This window comes from Myotis davidii, unplaced genomic scaffold (assembly GCF_000327345.1).
Source record: "Myotis davidii unplaced genomic scaffold, ASM32734v1 scaffold184, whole genome shotgun sequence".
Taxonomy (NCBI): Eukaryota; Metazoa; Chordata; class Mammalia; order Chiroptera; family Vespertilionidae; genus Myotis; species Myotis davidii.
The window spans coordinates 3,191,011-3,203,022 of record NW_006297021.1 but is presented as its reverse complement, the minus strand read 5'-3'; positions in this window follow the sequence as shown (position 1 = coordinate 3,203,022).

Sequence of the window (12,012 nt, the reverse complement as noted above, 5' to 3'; positions counted from 1 at the left end):
TTTATTAGAAGATCCAAAGAGCAAAGGACTGAGACGTGTAACTTACACTGACAAGATGCATTTCCCAGGGAGAAAGCCATGCAATTTGTATAAATGGATATAAGAAACAGGGGACCCTGACCGGTTTGGCTCAGTGGATGGAGCATCGGCCTGTGGACTCAAGGGTCCCAGGTTCGATTCCGGACAGGGGCATGTATCTTGGTTGCGGGCACATTCCCAGTGGGGGGTGTGCAGGAGGCAGCTGATTGATGTTTCTCTCTCATTGATGTTTCTAACTCTCTATCCCTTTCCCTTCCTCTCTGTAAAAAACAGTAAAATATATTTAAAAAAAGAAACAGGGGACCATAACAGCTTGTATGTTGTTGCTTTTAACCCTATCTGCCCCGAATCCATTCAGAACGCAAGTGTTATCTTTGCAAGTGAAACACATTAGCTAACAAAGGTGACATCAGTTTCCCTTCACGTGTTTGTAATGAGTCTCTGGCTAAGAGTCCACGAGGGGTAGGTCTCCACCTTCCGTGGCCCCCCTCTCAAGCAGTGCATCTGCCCAGGATGTCAGGGATGCAGGCTTATCTGCTGCCCAGAGGTTAGCCGCCCTGCAAAGACATGAGGGGTCAGGACCCTGCAGGCAGATGCCAAGGAGGAATTTCTCAGCACATCTCCAGCAGTTTGTTCCACTAAAACGGAATTTAAAAGAGGATTTTTAAAAAGACTCAGTCAGGCTCACACCTGGACAACTGCCCGGCGATGAGGGGCTGTGTCATCCATCGCTTCTGGCTCTGATGTGACAGGCAGGGAAGGAACATGACCCTCCCTCTGCAAAACCGCACGTTTTAATACAAGTAGTAAAGGCATGATGCCCGGTCTTATTTCTAGTTGCTTTTTTTGTTTGTTGTTTGTTTGTTTTTGGTAAGAAGGCAAAGCTTTATGAGCCGGCAGAAAATGATCCAGTTCACGTTCAAATTCAAGGGCTCAGAAGGAAGAACAGGTGTGGCCATTACTTACAAGTGACTTTCAGGGGCAGCTTTCTATTAGAAGGGGCGGTTAGACTGCGGCTGTGCCCTCCAGGGAGGTGAGAAGGCTGTGGCGATGGGCTCTGAAGCTTGTTAACGGGGAGTGGACATCTGCGAGGTTTCCGAGGGCCCGCTTCGGCTCATTCTGCCTTCACACTCCCGCCCCCAGGAGGCCCTGCTCCCCAGGATGAAATACGCAATGCGGCCTCGCTTGCTGAGGGAGGTATTCTTACTCATATTTCAAAATGAACTTGATGAAAGACTCCCCGTCCGTTTTAGGCGGATACATAGATAGATTCTGATACCTAGAAAGAGCCGTGGGATCTACTTGGGTGAGATAAGGTATGTGCCATCAGAAACTGTAGAAGATGGGAGTTGGTTGAACATCACCAGATCATTTTTAAGCTGAGCAGCTGTGTGTAAGGATTCCTGGGCCCTTGACCACTATGGACTGGCATCCCTTTCCTAACAGGTGAGATGAAATCTTTCCCTCTAGTTTGAGTGGTTCATAGAGAGACACAGAGACAGAGAGAGGCAGAGAGGGAGGGAGTTGGGGGACAGAAGAGACAAAAGAGAGAGAGAGAGAGAGAGAGAGAGAGAGAGAGAGAGAGAGGTTACAAGCCAGCAAACAATTAAGAGACAGAGGGAGACTTCTTTATAGATCAGGAAAAAAGACACTCAAGTCATTTCTTGCCCTTCCCCAGCAAAGGGCCTCTTTGGATAAGGTTCAAGGCAGCTCAGTCGCAAAGGTCAGCAGTTCCTCACCCCTGGTTCTATTTGACTGGACTCCAGGGAGTGTTGCTTGAGGTGTAATCCCTTGGCCAAAATGCAATGAATGCCAACGCTTTACTGTCTACGTCTGTGGTTACAGTTCATGAGGCCGGTCTGGGAGCCAAGCTGCAGTCTGCTGTCTGTGGTGAGGGTTGTAAATGGGCTGCTGAGACGGCCTGCTTAGGGAATTCCCTGGGAAAAGGTTAAGTGTACGTTGCCCTTTGGATTAGTCTGCACATCCCATTATAAAAGTAGCTGAAACTATTAGGCAGAGATAAAGTTTCAAAAAAGAAAGAGATCAGAGTGCATCCTTAGAAGGTGATGCAGAAACGTGAAATCAGGCTAATGTTCTCAGTTAATACTGATAGAAGGATATCTGGTAATAGGTTAAGTAGTAACACTTCATTACTTACTATTACAGAAAAGGACGTGAACCAAAAGTTCACTTCAGAAAGGAAATTCTAAATTTTTACTATCTAAAGAGATGTATTAGGCGACTCTGAGCACACAGTTCCCATGTTGTGAACTACATGTGGACTCTTTTAAACACATGAAGGTATTTATTTAAAAACCGGTAAGATGATATTTAAATTAAAATACAAATACAGGTTTAAAAATTTTTCTATGTTTTTATGATACTGATTGTTTTAAGTTATGACCTCATTCCAACACACAAGGGACATACTATACTTAAGATCGCTTGCCTTTTTAAAAAATATATATATACAGAATGAATAATTTCACAAGACTAATCTATTGGTACACAGAGGGATTTTAATAATCTTAGCACAGAGGATAATGAAAAAATAATGTTCCCTGCTGCACCCTTACCCACACTCAGGGCTATTCCCCCCAGGCAACCACTTTTAACTATTTTTTGCTTTTAGTTCCTCTGGCAGTTCCTTCCAAATCTCTGGGTAATTTCTTGACTCATTAATATTAATCAGTGTGTGAGTGTGTGTGTGTGTATGTGCACATGCATGTGTTTCTGCTATGAGAGAGGTTAATTGCTGAATTCCTTTTCTACTGTCCAGCTGCCTACCCATTTCTATGTTTCTGTTTTAATTCCTTTGGCGTTTACTGGTAGGCCTTCAATAATATGCTCACACTTGGTCTTAGGTCATCACGAAAAAACTCTGTAAGATGATGAAGTCCGCGGTCCAGGTTTTCCTTCCCACCTTCCTCCCCAGGTGTGTCAGCTGCGCTTAAGGTTACAAGCTGATGTTGTAATGTTTGATCACATTTGCACAGATTTGTGCCATTAATGTCATGTTATTTGTGCAAACACTGATACAAAATATTGAAAGCCATTTTGCAGCATTTGTGCCACGGTGGCTAGGTGAGCATTATGAGCTACAAAGCAAGTCAAGGATGAAGGTAACGTGTTCTTTGCTCCATAGTAAAAGTGTTGGCCTCCTGTCACCCCAAGGAGGAGGCGCAATACATTCCCCTCACTTTTCCTAAGCATGAAGGTCTAAGCATTATTCATGCTTGGACCATGAATTACTGGCACTGATTTAGTCATGTATGTATTTATTATGTAGATATTATTTTCAGAGGTGTGAAACTGTCTCTTTGATTTTGTTGGGATGAGGCACATCATGGTACTCTTATATTTTGGATCCTTGCTTGTTCTGTTTGATATCCATTTCATTGTTTTTCTTTAAATCCAGGTAATTTCCTTTTCTAATTTGATCTGACTTATTAGAGGTTGGCCCAGGATATCTGAATAGATGTTCTTCTTCCTGAAGTTTCTAAGTGCTGTCTTTTGTCCTTACACTCGGCACTTCTCTTTATGCTCGAGAAAGTTCCACTGCTGCTCATTCCAACAGGAAGGTTTCATGGTTTGGCAGGAGGATCTGAAGACATGCATTTTCTGTAGCTCTGGAAAAGACTCCGTACTATTTCTTTAATAGTTTTTGTGCCTTTGTCATCTCTGCAGTTTCTTTCTGGAAATTATATTCATTGACCATTGGATGTACTCGATTCAGTGTCCTATTTTTTTTATAGTTTCATATTTACTTCACATAAGTTCAACATTTGGGAAAACTCCCCCGATTTTATTGTCTACCACTTCTAGAACTTTCTAAAAAAGAATCATAGTTTTAGTTATGAAACCTGTTCTTTCCTGACTGTCCACTTTTCAGAGCCTGCTCTTCAGCTGTGTGCACACAGCAGCTCTTCAAATTGTTCTTAGGCTGCACAGAGCTTAGGGGCATGTTCTAGGGGGGCTGTGCTTCTCATAGGTACAGCCGTGGGATCCCCTTAGACAAGGTTACCTTTTTCAGGATGTCTGTAGAGGAATGAGCTTCCGGAGCTATGGACTCTTTGGGGGAAAAGGGGCAGGTTTATTTACTGTCTATTTTCATAAAGATAATGTTGACTCACTGGGATGAAAATGCCAGGCAGGTTTCCTGCCCCTCAGAAAGATTTCCGAAATCAGAGTTTCTCTCCTGTTAACCCATTGTATGGGCAGGTGACACTTGGCTCTCTGCATCAATCCCTGGGGACAGGGGCTGAAGGAATTGGCAAGGAAATGCTGACACTCTTCCCACAGCTGTTGTTGTGAGTAAGAAACTGTCCTTTATCTCTGACCGCAAGTCTCCTTTCTCTTCCAACATCACAAAAATGTGGCAGACCACCAAGGCCTGTAGGGTAAAACCTGAGCCCCTTCTCAGTTCTTGACACATATTATTGTTTTATCTGCTGCTCCTTTTATTATCCCCTTTCCTCTGGAATCAGTTTTTTGTGGCTAATCATTGTCGTTACATTTTCTGTTATTCTTCGGACTTCCCTCAAATATCTGGTTTTAATCTGTTTATTTTTAAGAAAAGAAATAGCTCAGCCAGCGTGGCTCAGTGGTTGAGCATAGACCTATGAACCAGGAGGTCAGGGTTCGATTCCTGGTCAGGGCACATGACCAGGTTGTGGGCTCGATCCCCAAGGGGGATCCCCAGGAGGTCAGGGTTCGATTCCTGGTCAGGGCACATGACCAGGTTGTGGGCTCGATCCCCAGGCTGTGCAGGGGGCAGCCGGTCAATGATTCTCTGTCATCATCGATGTTTCTATCTCTCCCTCTCCTTCCTCTCTGAAATCAATAAAAATAAATTAAAAAATGAATAAAAATATTAATGAGAGGTTGGCATCTCACTATGCAGATGAGGGGTTTGACACTGTCAAGCATGAGAAGGGAGGACACAGCTCTTAGATATTTTGCTGTGTCTAGAAGCCCGCTTGACAAATGAGCAGGACTGTGTGCCCTGGGACATTAACATACCTGCAGGCCTGGTTTGTAAAACTCAGTGGATTTTTCTCCTAAATGGCAGAGGTCTGGTTTCTGGGCTTTTTGTAAAGGGAGTTGGAGACCAACACAGCAGGTGCATTGTAAGTTACATACATGTATATACACACAGATACAAATTTATGTTAATGCTCAAAATCTTATTGTCATTAATTACTACTATTAATATTATAATATTTAAGTTACATTATAATTATATTGGCATTAAGTATAAAGAACTGACCCATCACCACATAACAGTGCTTTTAATTTCCTCCAACCAAGTGCTAACTACTTCAGACTAATCTTTTCTTCTCTGACATCTGCTGGTCTAGTCATTCCTGTACCAATCTCTAAGCAAAATAAGAGACTGAACAAACTTAATGAGAAGCATTAGAAAAACCAAATTTAAACGGTCATTTCATTAGTTTTTATCTGTTCAATAACTTGTTTAGTTTTCATTAAATTCTTTTTTTTCAAGGTTTTATTTCTAACAAATCCAATTTTCCTAATGAGAGTCTAAAATCGCAATTTGGCCAAGACAATTTAATTCTTTTGTCAATTTTAGTTCATAACAAATTTTACCATATATAGCTTTAGCTACTGACAGCTTAATTATATGTTGAATATTTTCACACAGACCGATTTTTAGTATTAAGTTTTTGCAATTTTGATACTATTGTTAGAAAACAAAAATTCCACTGAGAAAATGTAAAGTTCTGAATTTAAAGGTCATGAATCAGGCTGTGTCCCATCCAGTAAATAGAAAGGTGCTCCAAGGAGCTGTAGAAAATGGAAGGCTTTTAGAGGCAGAAATATTGCAGGACAAAAAGTTAAAGGAGTGGAGGATTTCAGGCAAGGCCACCTTTGAGAGAGAGGCAGGGCTCTTAGGGCAGGCTATCTCACTAGTGCCCTGATTTATTTCTTTTGGGAAAGATGATTTGAGGCATATTTCGACTCTGGGTTATCAGCAAAACTTGATTTCTTAAGCATTTTAAACTTTCATCCCATTGATTCAACTCATCTCACTGATGAACTACTAAAAGAAAATATTCCTGATTATAATAGCAATTTCTCTGTATTTTATTTTTTGGAGGTAACATGTTGAAAGTTTGCATATGGCCATTATGTTATATTCCAAAGAATTTGCCCCTGGAATATTTGGTAGTATATTTTTGCTAGAGACCCGGTGCATGAAAATTCATGCACTTGGGGGAGAGGGGGGGCATGTCCCTAAGCCAGGCCTGAGCCCTCTCCCACTCCAGGACCCCTCGGGAGATGTCCACCTGCCAGCTTAGGCCCACGCTGGCTGACCAGAGCTCCTCCTGTGGGAGTGCACTGACCACCAGGAGGAAGCTCCTGCATTGAGTGTCTGCCCCCTGGTTGTCAGTGCACATCATAGCGACTGGTCATTCCTGTTTGTTCTGCTATTAGGGTCAATTTGGATATTACCCTTTTATTATATAGGATACTAAAACTCTCCAATACTGATTTTAATACTGCCATTTGTGTGTTTGATGATTCATAAACTCTAGGGTCAGCATAATTTACTTAATTTCATATCATTACCTTTTATTTTACTCTCATTAATCTAAGTAATTTTTCTACCACCTCAAGCCAGTCCTCGAAGTGTTCTCATTTCAATGAAGACTTTCAAGTGTTTTTAAACTGTCATTTACTCATATTACACCTTAATCATTTGTGTTACTCTTCCATGAAATGTTTTCAAATGGTTTTTACTCTGCCTGAGGGGATGAAAAAGGCCTTGTGTAAAGTCATCAGGTTATGCAGAATTATTTGATGAATTACAATGACCTGCAGGGCTTCTTTCCAAGTCTCAATTATCATGATTCAACTAACCAAAACTTATTTCCCCAATTGCCTTGAACAACACTGATCACTAAATGTCATAATTCTTATGTTTCAAGACAATAAGTTTCATAAAATTACTGTCAATGTGAACCAGTATGGGCATACATCTTACTTAGTATACTCTTCCTTAATGTTTTAGAATATTTTCTTCCTCTAATAAGGTGTATATTCTAACAAAACGTACATTTTACTCTTTTCCTACTATGGTCATTTTTATTTGTGAATATATTAGGGTTTCCCCATCTTCATTTTTATATAGTACACATCTCAAACCAATCTTTTCAAGTATGTGAGGCACTGACGAATTCACTCATAATGTGAGTCATGTTTATTGCCACTTAGCACATTACAATGTGGTTTCATCTATCAGAAGATTACACTGCTTAACACTGTTTCATGTCACCTTCTGTTCCAATTCTGATCATTTGCTTCTTTTGCTGCACTGATCTCCCAGCTGGTTAGCTGGTTGCAGTCTTGCTCCTCTCCTTCTGATTCTCCATTCTGCCAACAGGATGCTACCAAAACTCAAAAGTGACCACCCTGGTCCAACTCAAACTCCTTGCATGGCTCTTCCCGTTCTAATGCTAATTAAAAATCTGCCCACTGCTACTTCTTAATCCTTTCCTATTTGTAAAATGAAGCAAAATGATTGTGAATGTCTTGAAAATTTGGAAACATAGCATCCTTGTTCTTGTTTTTGAGTCTCCTTGCATCTTAACCTACTGCTTACCCACCCTTCGCCACCAGTTTTCTCTGACAAGGCTCCCCATAAGCTTTGCCCCAGGCTAAGGCTCTGACTACATTTCCTACACTTTGTTCAATGCACCATGGTTTACTGACCTTGATCTTCCTCCCAAACATCAAGCACGTTTCTCTCTCAAGGCCTTTACCTTAGTAGTTTTCTCAGCCTGGGATGTACATCCGCCCTTTGCATGGTTTCCTTTCCTGTCTGTTGCACTCTGAGGAGAGCCTCCTGTCCACTTGTTCTGTAGCAACATTCTGTCCATAATTTGTATGTGACCAGAGAGCAGTATCCTCTTTATAGATCCTATCAATGACTAGCATCCTATATAATAAAAGTGTAATATGCAAATCGACTGAATGGTGGCACAGCAGAACTACTGGCTGGCGGGGGGCAGAGCCGGCCGCTCCCTGGCACAGTCCCCTGATCAGCCTGCTAGTTTGTCTCCCACAGAGGGAGGCCAGACTGTGGCTGAGGAGCTGGCCTAAGCCATCAGTCAGACATCCCCTGAGGGTGAGGGCTCCAGGACTGTGAGAAAGTGCAGGCCAGGCTGAGGGACCCCTCTGAGTGCACAAAAGTTCGTGCAGCAGGTCTCTAGTTCTGTAGGGAGCCGATATAGGGTTAAGCCTCGGACTGACCTGTGGGCAAAGTCACAAACAATTCCCAGCTTAGAGGGGACAGTCCTCTTAGCATAATTAGGCTTGACCTTATAATACTCCCTAGATCTTATCTGGGAAGCTAATGGGCTGAGGAAGTGCAGGAAGTGTAACCATGGTGTAAACAAGTGAAACTCCCAAGAAAGTGTAACTTTGGTAACCACTGCCTTGTTTACCGCTCACTATAAAATAAAGGCTCACCTTGCCTTGGGATCTTTTTCTGTGGCCTCAGCCAGGCACAGGGAAGATCCATGGAGACTAAAGAGAGCTAGAGAGTTCTGAACGCTGGCTCCGTGTAAAACATTCTTCGCCGACTCCGTCCACACCTTTGGGAACCCCTGGATCGCTGGGGCTGGACCCCAGCATAGTTCTATTATATACAACTTATGTATTGTCTACTTCTTGCTCAAGAATGAAACTTTATGAGGACAGGTTCTGTGCCTGTTTGATTGACAGTGGTTTCCCCAGTAATTCAACCAACACTTGGCATTTGTAGTTCAGTGAATTTTTGATGAATGAATAAAATGAATGTTACATTTTACTTACCCTTCAAAAATCCAGTTTCAATATTACTTTATTTATTAAAACTCACTTAGCTTATCACCACAGAAATCAAATTATATATTTTACTACTAAAACTTCTCTAATGCCTTTCTTAACACTATATTCCATGGTTAATGTGAAGTTCTTATGTTGAATCCTATTATCCTCTTAACTAGAAAAACACTATGACAGCTGGAATCTAAGGACTAGTTCTCTAATATTTGGGTAGAACAAAATAGAGAGCCCAGAAATACACTCACATAAATATAAACAACTGATTTTTTATAAAGGATAGACTTTCAAAAAATAGTGCTGGGACCATTTATTTTTCTTGTGCCTACTGATAAATTTACCAAAATGATTGGTTCAGACCCACTATGCTCATGTCTGAAGGCCACATACTGTCTACTTAGGGAAAATATTTAGGGGCCTTCAAAAAAGATATCAAGTGACAATTAAAATACCATTATTCAGGACTTATGCTCGTGATCCAACATTCTAGTAAAAATGAGACATCTGGTATTTTCTGAGAAACCCATGAATACTTGAATGTGCTACAAGTTTCATTCCATGAAATTCCATCTGTTCTTCAGAGAACCTACTTCTACCTCCACCAGGAAGCTTTTCTTATCATTCTAAATGGTTATTAGTTCTTCTTGCTTGTACTATAATAAAATTTAGTGTACATGGCACATGTTATGATACTAAACATACATGTTCTATATTTTAGATTCTGTGAGAAATTTGGAAATTACAAAATTCTACTTATTATTTATGTACTTGGCTTAGTTTGAACTACTTAATGGAAAATTCATTGAGGATAAGGATTTTCTTTCATAATAATTAAGCCCTTAAAATGCAAATCTTGATACTACTTTCCATAATTGAGGTTCACTTCTTGTATTAAATAATCTGATTTAGATTAATTTTATGCAAATATAAAACAGAGTTTAGTAATTTAGATATTTTAGACTATATTTCTATCTTAGTTTTTTTTTTTTACTCGACATCTCTGCACTACAATTAAAGGAATAAATTTATTTTATTCAATAATATATCCAACGAATATTTACTAATCCAGTATTACAGGAACTAGGAGAGATAATAAAGACATTTTTCAGGAAACATAAACCAGACAGTTGACTAATTAAATTAAATTTCTATTGATTGTTTTACCATCATGCTTAAAAAAGCATCTTGTTAAACATGTAATAAACTATGTCAAATGTCCCTTTTTACATTGCTTTATAGACCACAGTGGCACATAATCATGCTGCTCTAAGGCCCTGGGGGAGAACACAATATTGCTACATGTTTACCTTGTCTTATGGACCACGATTGGCATGTAACCCCCCTGTTCTAGGCCCTTAGGAAACAAATTCTATAATAATGAGCTTCATTATCATACAATTGCAATTTCCTTGTGACTAAGGATGAAGGCTTAGTTGTGTTTTATGCATAGTACTAAGCATAGCTCCTGACCCAAAATAAAAATCAATACGTGATGTTGAATGAACGATGAATTATATAAGAGGACATTTTCTTTCTCTTTCTCACTGAAAATAGGCATGAAGTTAAGAGCCATGTATTCCTTCAGAGGTGAAAAGGAGAAATAGTATATTTATATTTATACACACATACACACACTTTTTTTTCCCATTTCTTATCATTGTAAAGGTTCTATTGCCAAAGCATATGGGACCATAAACACATTTAATTATTACTGGTTGTTATTTATGAATTTAATTCTAAGATGACAGATTCTATCCCTGAATAAAACAGTTTTCAAAATGTAAAGGAGTTATTAACAAAAATGTTGACCCTAAGTTCATGCTATACTACAGAGCTGTTTTCCAGCTTATAAGAAACACAGGAGAGAAACAAGTTAAATAACACTACCAGGAAACCAACACAAATTCAAATGGTGTGAAATTCTACAGAATAACTGACCTGGTTTCTTCACCAGGTCAATGGCATGAGAAACACAGAGAGAGGGGACATTTCTCTAGATTAAAAAAGACCTAAGAAATATAACCACCAAATGCAATGTATGGATATTATTGGGTTATGATGCAAACACAAAGACTGTAAAAACATATGTTTAAGACAACTGAAGTAATTGAATATGAGCTGTATAGAAGAAACTAATATTATTAAAAATTATTTAAGAGTGCTTATTTAAGAAAATGTATTTATTAGAATTCTCACTGAAGTATACAGGAGTAAATTGACAAGATGTCTAGGATTTGCTTTAATGGCTTTGAGGAAAAAAAAAAAGATTTAAGGGAAGGAGCCCATTAGCAGTAGAAGTAGCAACATCTTAATAACTATTGGGTCTAAGAGGTAGGCTTCAACACTCTATTCTCGTTATTTGTGAAGTTGCCCACATTAAAACTATATTTAATGGTGCTCAGTGAAAAAGTCAAGATCTCTGTCCATTGCAATTTGGAGGTTAATTAGGATGTTATTAAATATATTTGTAAAATAATATGCTGAATTAATAATATGGTGAAAGTAGAGGGGCCCTTGGAGGGGGAAGGGGATGTTAAAGCAAGGGCACTGCAGGTGGGATGGTCCCGGGGGGAGGAGCTGAGTTCCCTGGCTGACAGCCTGCTCACAGAGGAGGTTCAGCCAGGGGGCACCTGGGCACTGTACTCTCCGGATGTGGTGAGAGCCAGCCTGCAGCGTGGGGAGCCAGACATGGGCCAGATTGTCCTTCTGCCGGGGCTGCATTCGAAGATGCAGCCGAGGACAGGGAGACACGCTGTGTAGAGTTGACCAGCTGGAAAAGGCAACGCAGGAAGAGACAGCCTTGCCTCCTCCTGTGAATGAGAGAGGGGCGGGGCAGCGAGACATTGCAGAATAAACTGTGAGGACATTTTTAAAAATATATCAAGCTGTTTCTAAAGCTGTGGATTGCCACGAAGGTGTCATAGCTACACTAATAAAAGAGAAAAATGGTAATTGGTGTATGACGTTACCCTTTTCATTGGCTAATCAGGGCTATATGCAAATTAACTGCCAACTCAGATGGCAGTTAACTGACAACAAAGATGGCAGTTAATTTGCATATGTAGGCACAATGCAGGGAGGTGAAAGGGAAAGCAGGAAGAAGCCCCCTGCCACTGACAGTGA